The 19731-nt window shown below is 36.9% G+C and overlaps 1 protein-coding gene, 1 long non-coding RNA gene and 1 pseudogene across 3 annotated transcripts in view; all 3 read right to left on the bottom strand.

Annotated features, from left to right (window-relative positions):
- The window catches only part of SSH2 (slingshot protein phosphatase 2), a 245432-nt gene that overhangs the window by 198593 nt on the left and 27108 nt on the right, over positions 1-19731 (bottom strand). The window lies entirely within an intron of this gene.
- LOC141277290 (RNA 3'-terminal phosphate cyclase-like protein pseudogene) overlaps positions 1-19731 on the bottom strand; it is a 120094-nt pseudogene that overhangs the window by 73463 nt on the left and 26900 nt on the right.
- LOC141277434 (uncharacterized) lies at positions 1995-17858 on the bottom strand. The gene is made up of 3 exons (XR_012328859.1): positions 15857-17858; positions 12671-12764; positions 1995-8953 (listed from the first exon to the last, which is right to left on the bottom strand). It is a non-coding gene; the product is annotated as an uncharacterized lncRNA (long non-coding RNA).

Below are 19731 nucleotides of genomic sequence, written 5' to 3'. Positions count from 1 at the left end.
AAGAACTGTTTCATGAAACGTGTTTTAGACATGTATACAAGAACACCTACACAAGCATACCAGGTCATAATGTAAAATGTATTTATTACTGTGAATCTCAGTCATAAGAATTTGAAAGCTACTCCTTTCCAGGGGTCCCCAACCCCCAGGCTGTGGTAGCGTCCTCAGCCTGTGAGGAACCTGCTGCACAGCAGGAGGTGAGCCGCGGGCAAGCAAGCAAAGCTTTATCTGCTGCTCCCCATTACCACCTGAACCATCCCCCCACACCCCATCCGTGGAAAAACTGTCTTCCACAAAACTCGCCCCTGGTGCCAAAAAGATTGGGGACTGCTGCTCTAGACTATAAGTTTCATGAGGAAAAAGATCAAGTGTACCTAATTCATTCATTCTATATACCCAGCAACTACACATAATGCCTGGCATTTATAATAAGCACTCAATAAATATTTGTTGGCTGACTATTCAAGATGCATTCTTACATTACTAATACTGTGGGCCATAAATCAAAATTTGGACTGAATCTAAGTAGTTAGACAATATCTTTTATGAGGCACTAAGAAAATAACATTTGATTTTAGTAAATTTAACAATTTCTCCCTTGCTTGCCCTCTGATTGATGGGCTAAACAAATGGTAGATCCCAGCAGGAAATGAGAGAAGGCAAGGTCTTGGGAACTGACAAACTAAATGATTAGCCTTAGGATATGTCAGACCAGCATGGTTTATGATCTTCCTATGTACATATTCTGACATAATATGCACAAACTTGTACAGCAAGAAAAGCACAGAATTTAGAATTAGTTAGAGATAATGACAACTAACGACTAAATGACCTTGGGCAAATTGTTTTAACTTCTCTTTAAGTTCTTCTCTTTAAGTTCTTCTCTTCTTCTCTTCTCTTTAATTTCCTCAACTGGGAAAGCAAGTTGTGACAACTATAAATGGTTACCAAAATATAGGTGTAACTTCTACAAGAACATACAGGAGAAAATCTTTGCAGCACTGGGTTAGGCAAAGATTTCTTAATGACACAAAAAAGTACTAACCGTAAAAGAAAATGTTTGTAAAAACTGTGCTCTTTGAAAGACACACTTAAGAAAACAAAAAGTAATCCACGGACTGGGGAGAAATATATGCAAAATATGTCTGACAAAGTGCTTGTCAACACAATATATAAAGACAAATATCTTAATAAAAAATAGGCAAAATATTTGAACAGACCCTTCACCAAGAAAAGATACAGACTGCAAATAAGCATCTGAAAATATGCTAGCCAAGTGTACCATTTATTGATGGGAAAATAAAGAAATAGATAAAGTACAGATCATGATACGTAACACTAAAGAATGAAAAGAATCCTTTCTGAATTTTTGCCCAGATTATAAACTACTAATATAGTTTATATTACTATATTGAGGGCAAGGACAATGTCTTCAAAGATTAGGAACTAAATAAATGTTTATACCTAGTATATTGTGAATGAGTTTAAAATCATGATGCTATTTAAAATGTCGATCATTAATTTTTTTGAAACTGCAAAGCAGTATTTAGGATGGTAGCAAGTTGAATAAGTGAACTTTCTTAGAATTATGTAATTGCCTTGAACTATCTGTGGTAATAAGGAAGTAATTTAAAGTGCTGAATTAGAGTTATTGGTCACCACTGAAAATTAATCATTACTGAAAGTAATCCTTTAGTATTTTCATTGCCTTTTTTACTTACATAAAGAAAAATATTTCAAAGCTACCTCATTTAGTGATACAGATCAGAATCTCTGGTCAGTTAACTATGACCTCTGTTTCTTTCCAGGTTTGGTTTTTAAGGTTGAACCCTTGGGTCACATTCTAGCTTTATACCTATTGAAAATAAAACTATACCTTCCCTTTGGCCCAGCAGCTCTATTTCTAGAAATTTATTATAATTATGTGAAATGACATTTTCCTAATGTTATTCACTGCAGCATTTATTATAAAAACGAAAGCCTGGAGACTGGAAATTAAAGTACATCTATGCAATGGAATCCTATCTAGAAATAATAAAAACAAGGGAGCTTTTTATGTACTAATATGGAGCATTTCTAAGCTAGACTAAGTGAAAAAAAGCAAGGTACAGAATATTGTAGATGGTATGGTGCCATTAGTATAAAAAAGGGGAAAGGCACGCGCGCACACACACACACTTGCTTGTCTATACATAGAGTACTTTTAGAGACACAGAAAATTAATAACATTAGTTGTATGTGAAGAAGAGGAGTGAATGGCTGGGGGACAGAAGTAGGAAGACTCTTCACTATATACCCTTTCATAACTTCTTGAATTCTGAATCTTATGAATACATTATCTAGTTTAAAAAATTTAAAAATAAACTTAAAAATCAAATAATAATAATGAAGGAATTTAGTCTTTCAGCAGTAAGCAAGTCCAAGAAAAAAAGAACAGATTTGACTAAACTCTGACATTTGAATGAAGATACTGACAAGTGTCAGAGAGGCACCCATCTGGGCCTGTGTGAGTTCCTTTGGAGACCTGAAATACTGATACAATAAACCCAAAACCTGTACGTGGCATCCTTCAGACACTGATTCATCAAATTCCTACTGGAATTACCACTCCTTCATCATCCATTTGATTAAAAAAATAGTTTTAAAGTTTCTTTTCATTACCTGTAATTTTTACCTCAAAACTATATGAAGAAGCAGGCTTTTTTACGATGGATATAAGACAAATGAAGTCTGGGTATCTTTAAAGGTCAAAATAGAATCTTTCATGGGTGAACTCTAATTGTACACAGAGTCTTCTAAATATGACAACATCATAGGGTGGCAACTAAAGGAGTATCAAGACTTTCTGAAGTTGTGAGATTCCCTTAAACATTTCTAAAACCTCTCACATGAGAAGGAAGGGAAGTAATATATGGAATTTTAGGAATGAAACTCTGGCTAACAGGGTTATGGGGCATCTGAGAAGTCACGGGATAGGTCTGACTTTCTCAGAGGGGAGGCTGCATTTTTTTTTTAATTTCCATCATCTGCTATTAAAATTAGTTCTGCACAAATGTTTGCAGATGCAGAGCAGCTGGCAGTCTTGCTGCATTTTGCTCATTGGTAGATCATAAGCAAGTCAATGAAGAAGGGCTGTTGAATTTTCCATCTGTGTTCCAGTGTTTTCAGAGAACTGTCAAATTTATGTTCTGGGACACTGGATTCACAATGTTAATATCCTATTGAACACTGGCTAGAGCTTGAAAGTTTACATCTAGTCTCTGAAGATAATAAGATTTGAAAACATACTCTCTTGCAGCCATTTGTAAGCAAATCCTTTTTATACCCATGTGGAATAAACGTATATTATCCTATCTACATTAGTGCTTTCTGATGCATTTGATTTTTTAAAAAATATCAGAACGTAAACATATCTTACTTCATTAATCAAAAATGCAAAATAAAACAAGATACAATTTTCATCCTTCAGACTGGCAAAGATAAGAGACTATAAATGTTTCCAAAGCTATTAAGGAAAAGAGAAAGAGGAACTCTCACATACCAATGGCTGTGAGTATAAAATAGTAAAATTTTTCTGAAAAGTAATCTGATACTGTATCAAAAAAATCTTGAAGATGTTCATTATCTTCGACTGAGGAAATTCCAGAATTTATTTTAAAGGAATAATCTGAGATGTATATAAAGATTTACGTAAAAAAAAAAAAATTAAAAATTAAAAAACCAGAAATAAAGTCACAGATGTAGAAAACAATCTTATGGTTACTGGGGGAAAGCGGGGGAGGGATAAATTGGGAGATTGGGATTGACATATACACACTACTGTATATAAAATAGATAAGTAATAAGGACCTACTGTATAGCACAGGGAACTCTACTCAATACTCTGTAATGACATATATGGGAAAAGAATCTAAAAAAGAGTGGATATACGTACATGTATAACTGGTTCACTTCACTATAAAGCAGAAAGTAACATAACATTGTAAATCAACTATACTCCAATAAAAATTTTTTTGAAAAGATTTATGTCCAGAATATTCCCTATAGAATTATACACATTGCAACTCAAATATCCAACAACAGGTAAATAGTTAAATTATAGCACATTGAAATGACTACCTTAGTAAAACATAGGGAGACTCTTATTTCAGCCAAATCCTTTAATAAGTCTGATTCTTTTTTTTTTTTTTTTTTTTTTTTGGGGTATGAGGGCCTCTCACTGTTGTGGCCTCTGCCGTTGCGGAGCACAGGCTCCGGACGCGCAGCCTCAGCGGCCATGGCTCACGGGCCCAGCAGCTCCGCGGCATGTGGGATCTTCCCGGACCGGGGCACGAACCCGTATCCCCTGCATCGGCAGGCGGACGCTCAACCACTGCGCCACCAGGGAAGCCCTGATTCATTTTTTAAAAACAGAAAAACAGTGATGAAAAGCAGTGGTCCATTAGACATGCTTGCTTTCTGGTTTTCAAAGTGATAGAAGGATAAAACAATTTCTTTTGAATTATGTACATGTTTGTTTTAGACTAATTCCAGCTCTGATTCTAGAAAACTGAGAGTTTAGAGATTTACGTTTGTTTTAGCATCTCACAAAAGGAATTGGTGACTATTAGTACCCACTGGACATAACGGCACAGTACAACATTAGCATGAAGACTTGGCTCCTATCCAAGAAACAATACAATAGCAACAATAAAAATCAGTGTGTATTCCTATGCCTAGAGCCTACACTACAAAAAGAAAAGCCAACGCTCCCTCCCCCAGCAAAAAAGTTTAATAATATTTACATAAGGTTAGGTGGGTATAGGAACAACTAGAGATAGTGCTCTCTTAACATGGTGATATGGAGCACAGAAGGAGGGCCCCTGCCTACTTCTCTAGTTTTTTTAATTCTGTCTCACGGCACGTTGATCTAGAAACACTGGCCTTCCTTCAAATTCTCAAATATGCCAAACTCTCTCCAACTCAGGGCCTTTGAACACGCTATTCTCTTTGCTTACACTACTCTTTTCCTTATTTTCTTATGGCGGGCCCCTCCTCACTAAGTATGACTTCTTCAGGGAGGCCTTTCCTAATCTCCAATTTAAGCACTGCTCCCTGTTGTTTCAGTCAGAGAACCATCACAATTTGTAATTACAAATTTGCGTACATGCTTAATTCTATCTTCACTACTATATAGAATAAGCTTCATGAGAGAAGGAACTGTCTGCTTTATTCATCAATGCACACATAATTGCCTAGAACAGTATGTGCTTATTGCCTAGCACAGTATGTGACACATAGTAGTGTTCAACATATATTTTTAGAATTAATAAATCAATGAATGAAGATATTTTAAAAGCAATTGGAGAAATGTATGAAAACAATGAGAAGATCAAGAGAAACTGGGAGGCAAATACTACCATACTACCTGTTTGGTAGTATGGGAGTATTTAAAATTTCTTCCAGATTTCTACTATAGTAGATATTCCATATTAAATAGTGCATTACTAGTCATAAGTATCAGTGAAGGCATATGGAAAATATGAGATAAAAATCTAGCCATATCCTACTAAATACATTACACTATGATTGTAACTAGTAAACTCTAATGGTGCAATATGATACTCATGATCTCAAATTATTAATTATCTACATAATTAAGAATAGGCATAAGCTACATAAATTATGAATAGGCAGAAAAATAAGCTCAAAGCAGCAAGTGAACAACTGAAAAAGTCTGGTTCAAGACTCGTTGATTTTCTGATGTGAATCATAGGAAATCTTTAAAAACATAGCATTTGGTGTTCTTATTTTTCATAATTATACAAATTGGTGACTAAATTACATTAATTTCCTCTAAATCTCATGTCTGTACATTTCATTTTTAAAAATGTGTCCAGGAGTATATCATTTTAAAATTCCATGGTGAAAAGTCTAAGAACTAAAATATGATGACCACATTTTCCAGACAAAAAATCAGAATGTATGTTGACAAATATTTTAAAACAAGAGTATCAAAAATCTTAAGTATCATCATCTCCATATTACAGATAAGAGCACAGGGACTCAGTCAAGTAATTTATCCTAGATGAAAATAAGAGATAGAACCAGTATTCAAACTAGGTTTTTCTTACTCAGAGGCTCATGCTATTTCCACTTTGCTACAATGCTTTCTGCTGTTCATTTTTTCATTTACTCCAATATTAATTGAGAATCTACTAGATGCTACTGTGATTAAGTAGATATAAGAAAGGAAACTATAACTTGTCCTTGAAGCTCGAGAATATTTCCAGAATCAAAATAAACCTAACGGGGTGGGGGGGGACGGAAGAAGGGAGGGGGAGAGAGGGAGGTTCCTTGAAACAAAGAGGGATCAACTGTCTGTCTTTTTCTTTGTTAGATCTGCTCAAACAGCATGTGACATCCATTTGAGGCCTCTGGCCCATCAGAAAGTCATCAAAACAAGATGCATTGTTTCCAAGTCCCAGCCAAGGCTCATGAAAATTAAGCTGGTAAAAGCAATGCCATAAATATAATGTTGGAATTCTAAATTTTGATACCTAAAGATGTAAGAGAATTAGAATGTTAGAAAGATGAAGGCTGTTTTTAAAAACTTCATGTTATAAAATAATTCGTTAAGAATCAAATAAAAAAATAAAATGCAAACCAAGTACAAGGCCACACTTAATATAGTTATGCACATGCTGCTAGGAAAAAAAAGACTTCTAGGGCTTCCCTGATGGCACAGTGGTTAAGAATCTGCCTGCCAAGCAGGGGACACGGGTTCGATCTCCGGTCCGGGAAGATCCTACATGCTGCGGAGCAACTAAGCCCGTGTACCATAACTACTGAGCCTGCACTCTAAAGCCCGCACGCCACAACTACTGAAGCCTGTGCGCCTAGAACCTGTGCTCCACAACGGGAGAAGCCACCGCAATGAGAGGCCTGCGCACTGCAACGAAGAGTAGCCCCTGCTCGCTGCAACTACAGAAAGCCCACACCCAGCAACAAAGACCCAACACAGCCAAAAATAAATTAAATAAATATAATTTTAAAAAAAGTCTTCTAGTCATTCCTTCATTCATCTATCAGTCCATTATCTATCTCACCAGCTGGCCATCAAACATCATTGAGTGCCTATTACATGGGACACTCTGCTGAATGGTACATAAGGATGAATCAAATGTGGATTGCACTCTTAAGTAGTCTTCAGTACTAGAAGGAAAAAATAATTACAAGGTAGAAAGGAAAGCTTACTTTCTGCTTAAGGATTAGGGAGGGCTTTGTGGAGGAGGGGTGTTTAAACTGGACCTTGACACAGAAAAGATGTGGACATATGGAAATGTGAGGAGAGTGTACTTGTGTATTCTGACTTGGTGGAGGCAGCAGGTTGAATACGTAAGGAGGTTAGATGGAATGCAGGCTTCATCCTGGAGTCCATGATTTTGCTGTTAACTCAGCCCACTTAGCTCATAATATTAAGATACTTCCCACTTCTAAACTATAAAATGGAGCTAATACTATCCTCCTCCTTGCCTTGGATTTTGTGAGGAGTAATTAATACTTACAAAGGAGTAATATTTATTCTCAGCGGAAGTTTCTTTTCCTGAATTTTAAAAGACAGAAAATCATTTTACACATTACATTTTCTTTCCTAGTTTCTCCTTAATAAGTTTTGCATCAGCCATAGTTAGATTCTCTAGCCAAGCCAATCTAATAAATAAACCTAAGATTAATTCCTCAAAGTACCACAGAATTCTTTGTCTTCCTTGGATCTGTGTCTTAACCCTTATTAGGCTAACAACAGAGGTAAGACAGAGCAACTGTCTAGGAGGGGTAATAGTGAGATAGAAAATACACTCAGGTGAATTAGTTTGCTGCCATCAGAATATAAGCTTCTTAACATAAAAGAAAGTAATTCTCAGAAGCTGGAAGGGTTGTTACAGATGGATTTAGTTCAGCTTACACAGATGAGGGAACTAAAGCTGAGGGAGATCTAATGACCTGCCCAAGATTGTTCAGCTAGTTAATGGCAGACCTAGGACTTCCATTTCTTGTCCAGCATTCTTTCCTTTAAACCAGAGGTCGAAAACCAGGACTTGCAGGAAGGATCCTGCCTACAGAATTGTTCAGTATAGCCCCCATGGTATTTTTTTTATTAACCTGAATTTTTAAACAAGAGACACACAGAGATTTGTCACAGACTCCATCTATTCCCTAAGTCTTAGATAGTCCCAATTCACATATTCATGCTACCTGCCTGGCTCTGGTAGAATGAATCCTGACCAATTTTCTCCGTGCTGCCTTCTCTAACAGTACACACTGAATTTAATCAAGGAAGTTATTTCCCTACCATCCCAAATCTCAAATGCCAAGTTTTTTTTCTTTTCCCTAGTAGTATTACCTCATATTTGAACAATACTTTGATATAAATTATATTCTTTGTGTAGGACATTTTATGAAAACACAGAGATAAGTGATATGCTCAAGGTTACAAAGCTAACTAGTGACAGAGCTAGGGCTAGACCCGAGGATTCAGTTCAGAGGTCTTTTTTTTTCCTTCCAGTTTTACTCATATATTTACAGCACTGTATAAGTTTAAGGTGTACAGCATGATGATTTGACTTACATACCTCATGAAACAGTTTCCCAATAAGTTCAGTAAACATCCACCATCTCATACAGATACAAAATTAAGGAGATAGAAATTTTTGTGTGATGAGAACTCCTAGGCTTTACTCTCTTAACAACTTTCATATGTAACATACAGCAGTGTTAATTATATTTATCATGTTGTACATTACATCCCTAGTACTTATTTAACTTATAACTGGAAGTTTGGGTACCTTTTGACTGCTTTCATCCAATTCCCCTTCTCCCCACTCTCCGCCTCTGGTAACCACAAATCTTATCTCTTTTCCTGTGAGTTTGTATGTTTTTGAAGTAGAGTTGATCTACGACACTATGTTAGTTCCTGTTATACAAGATAGTGACGTTTTTCTATACATTTCAAAATGATCACCAATGTTGAGTCTATGCTATGTTACCATACAAAGATATTACTTAGTTATTGACTATATTCCCCACACTGTACATTTCATACCTGTGACTCATTTATTTTGCAACTGGAAGTTTGCACCTCTTAATCTCCCTCACCTATTCCTCACCTATTTCTTTCTTCCCCCAACCCCCTCTCCTCTGGTAACCACCTTTTTGTTCTCTGTATCTATAACTGTTTTGTTATGTTTGTTCATTTGTTTTTTAGATTCCACCTGTAAGTGAAACCATACAGTATTTGTCTTTCTGTCTGACTTATTTCACTTTGCATAATACTCTCTAGGTCCACCCATGTTGTAGCAAATGGCAAGATTTCATTATTTTTTATGGCTGAGAAATATTCCATTGTATATATATTCCACATCTTCTTTATCCATTCATCTATTGATAGGCTGCTTCCGTATCTTGGCTACTGTAAATAATGCTGCAATGAATCCAGGGGCGCATGTATCTTTTTGAATTAGTGTTTTTGTTTTCTTTGGATAAATACCCAGGAGTGGAATTGCTGGATCCTATGGTAGTTCTATTTTTAATTTTCTGAGGAATCTTCATACTGTTTTCCACAGTGGCTGCACCAATTTACATTCCTACCAACAATGCACAAGGGTTCCCTTTTCTCCACAGCCTTGCCAACACCTGTTAAATGTTGTCTTTTTGTTAACAGCCATTCTGACAGGTGTGAGGTGACATCTCATTGTGATTTTGATTTGCATTTCCCTGATGATTAGTGATGTTGAACATCTCTTCATGTGCCTGTTGGACATCTGTATGTCTTCTTCGGAAAAATGTCTATTCAGATCTGTCCATTTTTTTTATTTTTATTTTTTATTTATTTATTTTTTTGCGGTGAGTGGGCCTCTCACTGTTGTGGGCCCTCCCGCTGCGGAGCACAGGCCCGGGACGCGCAGGCTCAGCGGCCATGGCTCACGGGCCCAGCCGCTCAGCGGCATGTGGGATCTTCCCGGACAGGGGCATGAACCCGTGTCCCCTGCATCGGCAGGCGAACTCTCAACCACTGCGCCACCAGGGAAGGCCTGTCCATTTTTTTCTAATCGAGTTGTTTGGGTTTTTTGACATTGAGTTTTATGAGCTCTTGCATATTTTAGATATTAACCCCTTATCAGATATATCGTTTGCAAATATCTTCTCCCATTCAGTAGGTTGATAGCTTCCTTCACTGTGCAAAAGCTTTTTAGTTTGATGCAGTCCCATTTGTTTATTTTTGCTTTGTTTTCCCCTGCCCGAGGAGACATATCCAAAAAAAATACTACCAAGACCAATGTCAAAGAGAGTACGTCTATGTTTTCTTCTCGAAGTTTTATGGTTTCAGGTCCTATATTTAAATCTTTAATCCATTTTGAATTTATTTTTGTGCATGGTATGAGTAGTCCAGTTTGATTATTTTGCATGTAGCTGTTTTTTCCCAACACCATTTATTGAAAAGGCTGTCTTTTCCCCATTGTATATTCTTGCCTCCTTCGTTGTAGATTAATTGCCCGTGTAAGTGTGGGTTCATTTCTGGGCTCGATATTCTGTTCCATTGATCTGTGTCTGTTTTTGATTACTGTAGCTTTATAGTATAGTTTTAAATCAGGGAGCATGATACTTCCAGGTTTGTTCTTCTTTCTCAAGATTGTTTTGGTTATTCCTGGTCTGTGTCTTCATACAGATTTTATAATTATTTGTTCTAGATCTGTTAAAAATGCCCACTGGTATTTTGGTAGGGATTGCACTAAATCTGTAGATTACCTTGAGTAGTATGGTAGCAAGATATACTGTGTTCATGAATTGGAAGAATTAATATTGTTTAAATGGCCATACTACCCCAGGCAATGTACAGGTTCAATGCAATGCCTATCGAAGTACCAATGGCATTTTTCACAGAACTAGAACAAATAATTCTAAAATTTGTATGGAAACACAGAAGGGGCCTTTTTATTAAGCCTTGAGCTCACAGGACCAAACAGCATATCCCCCAATAATTCATCTATAGCTCAATTCCTTATTTTCTCAAAAATATTTATATCAAACTAAAAGTGAACATATTTTACTCAAGAGTACATTTCTCACTAGGTATACGGGGTCTAAAATATAGAGAGCAGTATCTATGTGCCCATTATATATTCCAGGTTGTAATTAATGTCTTCAAATACAAATATAAAATCAATTATCACAAATGGAATGTAAGATGAACAAAGTGTTAAATGGCTAAAGATTAAAAAAAACAAACCAAAAAAACCCTAAAGACTAGAAACTAGAATTTAATAATACACTGCCAACATCTACACATATGTGAAGTACTGAAGATATCCCAAACCTTAGCTACAGTAGCTATAAGTTTATTGTCAACTGGCCACCAAAAAATAGGATGGTTTTTAAATGAAAAACAGAAATTAAATCCTTATATTAAACAGAATTAGGGAATTGTAAACCATCTGTAGCAGCCACTTCTCCAATTTTTTGTTAATAACAAAATAATTATGTAAAGTACACCTGGGGGATGAAATCAGAACTTGAAAATTCCCTAAAAACTATAAAATGAACTCAAACTTTTAAAGGCTTCAAGGAGAAAAAAAACATTAAACATATCCATTGAGAAACAGACTGCAAAACTGGCTTCTTAAGATGTATAGGAAGTAGTTTGGTTATCGAATTCAATGGCTAGAGGATTCTGGGACATACAATAGGTTGGTACACAGCTATCAACTTTGTCATCTGAATAGATATACAATGACAAGTTTCTTAACTTTTCCTAAAATGAGAATATAATTTTTAAGTTTTGGAAAATGATGTTTGGGGCACACTCGCTGTCATTACTGGTAGAAGTGCAAACTAATATACTTTTCTGGAAAGTAATGTGGCACACTTACCAAAATTCTTTTTTTTTTTAAATAAATTAATTTATCTATTATTTATTTTTGGCTGTGTTGGATCTTTGTTGCTGTGTGCGGGCTTTTTCTAGTTGCGGCGAGCGGGGTCTACTCTTGGTTGCAGCGCGTGGGCTTTTCATTGCAGTGGCTTCTCTTGTTGCGGAGCATGGGCTCCAGTAGTTGCAGCATGCGGGCTCAGCAGTTGTGGCTCACGAGCTCTACAGTGCAGTCGCAGTAGTTGTGGCGCACGGGCCTAGCTGCTCCACGGCATGTGGGATACTCCCGGACCAGGGCGCGAACCCGTGTTCCCTGCATTGGCAGGTGGATTCTCAACCACTGCGCCACCAGGGAAGTCCCACCAAAATTCTTTAAAAAGTTATTTGCCTTTTTTCTAGTAAATCTATCTTGCCATGCCATTTTTCTTCCCTCCTACTATCATCACCATCAAATGAATACAACAAATTTGAATCATCAAGGATTTATAACTGAACAAGCCAGGATTTTTTCCCCCTCATAATATACTCACTGTAGCATTCTATTCTCACATAGAACTTTACAATACTTGCTTTTTAATAAACATGCTTCAAGCTGGAAGTCTACCAAGTTATCATTAATGACAGTTTTTTTCTTAATGGCCAAATTAAATTCTTTTGCCTAGTGACAAGTTGAATTCTTGTATAACAAAAGGCACCTACTAAAAACAGTTTGGTACTAATTTTTAGAGTTAGTAAGTTCAAGGAATGTAAACCCTGAATGATGAGTACCTTTTATATTTTAGGCTATAGGCCTGTAATTCAAACATTCTCCAAATCCTATATGAGGTGCCATTTTTTTGGGTGTCCAGTATGTGTTGCATGACTGCAAAAGAAAGGAAGAACATAAAAAGAAAGAGAATACACATTTTCCTACCACGTTTCAGAAAGGTTTTTGCTAATCTGTACAGAAGTCAAGGCAACAGATTAGTATTAACCTAATTATATATGACATACTATATTATCTAAATATTGGTTATTCGTAGGAATTTTTATCTATGTACAGACAGATTGATAAAACCACAAATAGGATATATTTTAAGTTCTAATGAGAGTAAAAGAATGAGAAATGTCATCCTATATAGTAAGATTCAACCATAAGAGGAAATAGATATTTAAATCACAGAAGATGAGGTAGCTCTTTTCCTGGTTCAGACTAACTCCTTATTCAGGGTTCTGGACGCCCCCCCCCCCCGCTTCCCCTGAGACTTGGACCCCATCAATTATCCCCTCCCTCACTTTTATCTTCTATATCTTCCCCTGCTCACAACACTTTGGCTCATTTCCCTCAATATATAAACATTTTCAAGTCTATCTCATACTTCAAAAACAAAAACAAGACGTATCTTCATCTGATCCTACCATTCTTTTTCTCCTTGCATTCACAGCAGCACCTCTGGAAAGGAGTATTTTATATTCACTGTTTCCACTTGATCAATTTCCTCTTCTACCTACTACAATCAGGTTTCTCTGTCCCACCTCTCCAATGAAACTACTCTAGCCAAAGTCACTGGCAGTCTCCATTCAGAGCACTTTTCTTGGTCTTACTGGATTTCTCAGCTGCATTTGACAGAATTGGACCATTCACTCCTTCCTAAAACTCTCTTTTGGCATTTGTGAAACCACTCTCTACTGGTCTTCCGCAAACTGCTTTCCAGTTGTTCCTTCTCAGTCTCTGTCGGATATTTATTTTCTACTTTTACCCCTTAAACATGAGGGCCCTCGGGATTCTGCCCTTGGTATCTATCTCCATGAGCATTCCTTCAGTGATCTCATCTCTCTGAGTTTCAACAAAAGCCTACAAACTAATTACTTCCAAATTTTCATTGCCAGTCCTCTTGGATATCCTACTGCCTAATGGGAACATATCTGCTTAGATGTTCTACAGGATTACACACTCAACATGTCTACAACTGAACTCATCTTCTTCCCACGGAAGTTTTACTTCTTGTACCTTTGTTAATGGAATCCGTCACCTACTCAGCCCAACCAAGCTAAAAATCTTCAAGAGTCAACTTAGGCTTCTTCTTCTGCCTCACCTCTCACAATCCACCATCAAGCCCCTACACCGCTTTACTTTTTATATTTTTCTCTCATCTGTCTCATCCTTTCTATCCCAACCACAACTGCCTTAGTTTGGGCCTTTGTGTTTAGTTCTAAGACTTGGCTACTGCAACGATCTACTCTAAGTCGCAGTTCTAACTTTGCTTCTGTGAATAAAGCCCTTTATGTTCTTCATTGCCAAAAGCAGCGTTTCCTGTGTCAGAGTTACCTAAGGATGCTTATAAAAATGCATATTCCTAGGCCAATCTGCAATTTTACATGCTTCCCAAGTGACTGTGATACAATCTAAAGCTTGAGAAATAAAGGCTAAAGTTTAAGTCCAAAATTCTTACCAAGGCACACAAGGCCCTGCAGGACTTGGCTCTTGTCTACTTAGCTCTCTAAGCTAGCATCTCCCTCTCTCTCCCATAAGTGCTTTATTATCTAGAATATTGAAATTTTCTGCACTTATCTCCATGTCTTTGGCTTCCATGCCTTTGTTGTTCTCCCCGTTTCTTCATCAAGCCTTACTCAACCTCTATGGAATTATGAAAGAAGGTCCACCACGAAACTGCCTTTATTCTACCAAGCTGACACTTAGCTCCCAAATCCTATTAACCAAAGACTGAGTTTGGCTGTCATGGTATCACAGAAAGATATCTGGTCTTTGTCCCTGGTTCCAGGCACAGAGCCTAAAACCCTTGTGATTTCCTGAGTGGCAAGGGCGATGGGAGCATCTTTTGTTCTAATGAGGTGACTCTTACTGGGCCTCTAAATAGCTTCAGGATGGGAACTAGTGGCGAGAAAGACCAAGCCTTAATTAGAAGCTTGGAAATTTCAGCCCTACCCCGCAAACACTAGGAAGAGGAGAGAGGATGGAAACTGAGTTAATCATCAATAGCCAATGATTTAATCAATCATGCTTAGGTGTTGAAATCTCCATAAAAACCCCCTAAACGACAGGGTTCAGAGAGCTTTCAGGTTGGTGAACACATCAAGGTGCTGGGAGGGTGAAACACCTGGAGAGGTCATGGAAGCTCCATGCCCCTTCCCCCACAGCTTGCCCTATGCATCTCTTCTTTTTGCCTATTTCTGAGTTGTATCCTTTACAATAAACCGGTAACAGCAAGTAAGGTGCTTTCCTGAGTTCTATGAGTCATTCTAGCAAGTTACTGAACCTGAGGAGAAGGGTTGTGGGAATCCCTGACTTTGTAGCCAAGTTGGACAGAAGTGTGAATAATCTGGGGACCTGATACTTGAGACTGGTGTCTGAAGTAAGGACAGTCCTGTGGGACTAAGCCCTTAAACTTCTGGAGTCTGATGCTAACTCTGGGCAGTTAGTGTCAGAATTGAATTGACACCTAGCTAGTGTCCTCAGAGAATCAGAGAGTCAGGAGGAAAAACAATTCTCACTTGTCTTTAGAAGCATATGCATTCTCCGAAGGAGATGGAACTTATGATTAAGAAAATAAGTAAAATTATTATCATTCTCCATCTTTAAGAATCTACTGCAAAAAAAAAAAAAAGGCATCTCACACTCTAATACAACCATAAACAATGAAGGAAGACTCTCCGGGAATTTCCAGTGACCACATTTTCAAAAACAATTCATGAAGTACCCCCACTTGACCTGCTAAAATTGCTGATAGGAAACTGGAATTCATTAAGAGGAAATGTAACAATGTCTTTCAAAGTACTGAAGTGGATTAAGTCTAATTCTACAGCTTCCTGAGGAAGAAAGCCCATGTTTATGTATGTGTTACTACCACCCTCCAAACTTAAACTCACATCAGTAAATGTTAGATTTGATTAAGAGTAATTTTCACAAAAACTTAAATATCATGATTCAAGTGAATTTTTAAAAGAGGTTTCAACCTTCATCAGAGGGCCTCTTTGTTTTCTCTTTAGATAACTGCTTCTGTTATAAAAATGTGTTGTTCACTGTGAAAGAAAAACATTAAAAATATAAAAGCATATAGAACACATCAAGTATTAAAAACTACCCATGATTCTACCATCCAGAGAGATTCAATGTTTTTATGTATTACCTTCTAGTTACACACATATAAAAGTATTTTATTGGGGGCTTCCCTGGTGGTCCAATGGTTAAGAATCCGACTTCCAGTGCAGGGGACGCGGGTTTGATCGCTGGTCAGGGAACTAAGATCCCACATGCCTCCAGGCAACTAAGTCCGCGCACTGCAACTACTGAGCCAGTGCGATGCGCCTTAGCTAGAGAGAAGTCCATGCGCCACAAGTAGAGAGAAGCCCAGGCGCCGCAGCGAAGAGCCCACATGCCACAATGAAAAGATCTCCCATGCCACAACTAAGACCCGACGCAGCCAAAAATAAATTTTTAAAAAGTGTTTTACTAAGTAAAAATGATTCCACACTGTAGAAGTGTTTTCAAATATACTTTTTAAAATCAAAATTTCCTATCACCATAATTTTTAAAATTAAGTTTATTTTAAATTAAACAAATGAGACAAGAATACACTGTTTAAAAAATTCCAACTACACTTTAGAAAAAGTCCAACTTTCCCTTTAGAAAAAGCCCAGGCTCAGTCTCCTCCCAAGGTAAGTGCACCTATTAGCCAGATTTTTATTTTTTTATTATTTTTAAAACATTTATTTATTTATTTAGGCTGCCTGTGTCTTAGTTGTGGCATGCAGGATCTTTGTTGTGGCATACAAACTCTTAGTTGCATCATGCAAGCTCTTAGTTGTGGCATGCATGCGGGATCTATTTCCCCGCGACCAGGGATGGAACCCAGGCCCCCTACATTGGGATCATGGAGTCTTACCCACTGGACCACGGGGGAAGTCCCCAGCCAGATTTTTAGATATGTGTACGTGTGTATGTTTATACAACAGAAATGTTTTATTTTACATAAGTAGTATTATATTGTATTTACTGTTCTGTAATTTGCTTTCTTTATTCAGTGTTATTTGGAAGACCTTTCCCTGTTGGTACACATAGATTTATCCCATTCTTCTTAAGCACTACCTAGTGTTCCTGAGTTTAAGCATTCCCCTATGAATGAATATTTAGGTTTTTTGGTTTTATTTTGTCTTGTTTTGCTATTACAGATAATGCTACAACAGTCGTTCTTGCAGCTCATGCTTGTATTACAAGTAAGAATGTTTTTCCTAGGGTAGATAACAAGAAAGAGAACTGCTGAGTCATAAGGTACAGGTATTTTAAGTTTTAACAGATACTACATCAAATTGCCCGCCAAAGTGGCTGTACCAAATTATATGTCCACAAACAGTTTATGACAATACTTCTTTCTCTATCCCCTCATCATACCAGATATTATCACATTAAATATTTTTGCTAAGGCAATGGGTGAAAATTTTTATCTTATTTTTAAATTTCTCTAATTACTAATGAACATATTTCTCTAATTACTAATGAACATATTTTCTTATGAGTCATTTTTATTCCCTCTTCTATGAATTTGTTTTTTACTATTAGGTATATTTTGTATTATTTTTAGGAGTTCTTTATGTATCAGGAGTACAAAGCATTTGCTATGTATATTATGAATACTTCTCAATTATTGCTTGTTTTCTAATGTAATTATGGTGTCTTATTTTATTAAAATTTATATTTTGATATAGTAAAATTTATTAATCTTTTTTTAGGGTTTTGTGTTTTGTCACCTACTTAAGATTTTTTTCTTTCTCAAGGAAACATAAACATACTTTCCTATATTTTTCCTCTAATAACTTTATATATTTAAAAATGTTTAGGCCTGTGATCCATCTAGGATTTATTTTTGAGTTTGATCTAATGTGGAGCTCTAATTTTACTTTATTCCATTTGGAAAGTTAATTACCAACTCCAGTTGTCATTCTTCCTATCACCACTGATTTGAAACATTATTTCTATCATGTAGTAAATCCCTATATATACACATATATATATATATATATATATATATACATATATATATATACACATAGATCTGTATCTGTTCCATTAATTTATACTGCTTTAGTAACGGTTTATAATATATTTTGCTCTCTGCTAGGGCACATCTCTCACTCTCTTATTTAAAAGTATCTTGCTATTCTTGAGCATGTCTCTTCCACATGATTTTCAGAATCAAGTTCTAACAGAAAGCCTGTTGGGATTCTGACTGGGATTGCCCTGAAGCTGTAAATTAATCGGGGTAGAAATGGCATCTCTGCAATATTAAGTCTTCTCTTCAAGGAACATGCATAGATCTCTACTTACTCAGGTTTTCTTTTATATCCTTCAATAGGGTTCATACAGGTCTTACAGATTTCTTGTCAAAATGCTGCCATGCACAGTGGGCACTCTGTAAGTGGTAGCTACTATTATTACTAAGGGTTTATTGGTTACAGTATACTAAAAATAACCAAGGAAGCATATTCTAGAAACCACTGTCAGTTTCCCAGACAAAACTAAATCTGGATCCTAAATTATCCTTCAACCCCCATCTCGCTTCCTATTCTTACCTCTATTCATACCAAAAGGTCCACTTTTAAGAATTATTTTAAAAACAAGTTTTTAAAAATCTAATTTTAGTCAGTAATATATTAACTCATTAGAGAATATATTTAAGCCTTGAACAGTCTCTGGGCAGATCTTAATAGAACACTAAGACCAACTAAAAATACATATCCAAAACATAGCATGTAAATCACATTTCCTGTGCAGGAACAGAGGTTTCTACTCCAAGGATCCACAGGTCAGTTAACAGAATTATCTCTCAGCCTGTTCTGCACGCCTGCCAATAATTACCATAAAACCCAAGGAAGAAAACCCAATTAAAGTACTCGTTCAAATTACATTTCATGGTTCCAAAGACACTTTACCAAGAGTACATAGTATCTTTGAATGCTAAAACTGAAAAGGACCTTAGAACTTCAACTCTTATTTCTAACATGAGAAAACTAGTGTCAGACAGATGAAGAGACTGGCTAGGGTCACAGAGTTAAATGGTAGCAAAGCCAGATGAATGGCTCTCCTACCACGCCAATGTTACTTCTTCCAGGTCATGCAGCTTGTGTTACTTTGGGGCCACCTGTTTTATTTATTTAATAAAGTTATTTATTTATTTTTGGCTGCGTTGGGTCTTCAATGCTGCACACAGGCTTTTTCTAGTTGTGGTGAGCGGGGGCTACTCTTCGTTGTGGTGCAGTGGCTTCTCTTGTTGCAGAGCAAGAGCTCTAGGCGCATGGTCTTCAGTAGTTGTGGCTCGCGGGCTCTAGAGCGCAGGCTCAGTAGTTGTGGTGGACAGGCTTAGCTGCTCCGAGGCATGTGAGATCTTCCCGGACCAGGGCTCGAACCCCTGTCCCCTGCATTGGCAGGCAGATTCTTAACCACTGTGCCACCAGGGAAGTCCTGGGGACACCTGTTTTATTTGATAATATTCCTATGGACGATATTTTGGTAACAATACCCAGGATTAGTAATTAATTAATGTTATAAAAGCAAACTGTTACCATAGAATACATTTAATACCATAAAAAATGTCTTGGAGCACATATGGGGATCTTTTACATTTGGGATATTATCATTATGGAACTGTTTAATGAGGATTAATGGAGGATAAGATTGAGTTTTAGAAGGAAAAAAAAAAAACCCCAAAACCCCAGGGCACTTCAGGTGTATTTCCTAGATCCTCTTTCCTAGACCCACCAAAAATGACACATGGAATTCAAGATTAGAGTTTAAGACACGAAGGATAAAGCAGGCCAATCTTCAGCAGGAGCTA

The sequence above is a fragment of the Tursiops truncatus genome, chromosome 20 (assembly GCF_011762595.2).
Source record: "Tursiops truncatus isolate mTurTru1 chromosome 20, mTurTru1.mat.Y, whole genome shotgun sequence".
NCBI lineage: Eukaryota > Metazoa > Chordata > Mammalia > Artiodactyla > Delphinidae > Tursiops > Tursiops truncatus.
Note: the sequence above shows the minus strand (reverse complement) of the source record. Positions and strands in the feature narration are given on the sequence as shown.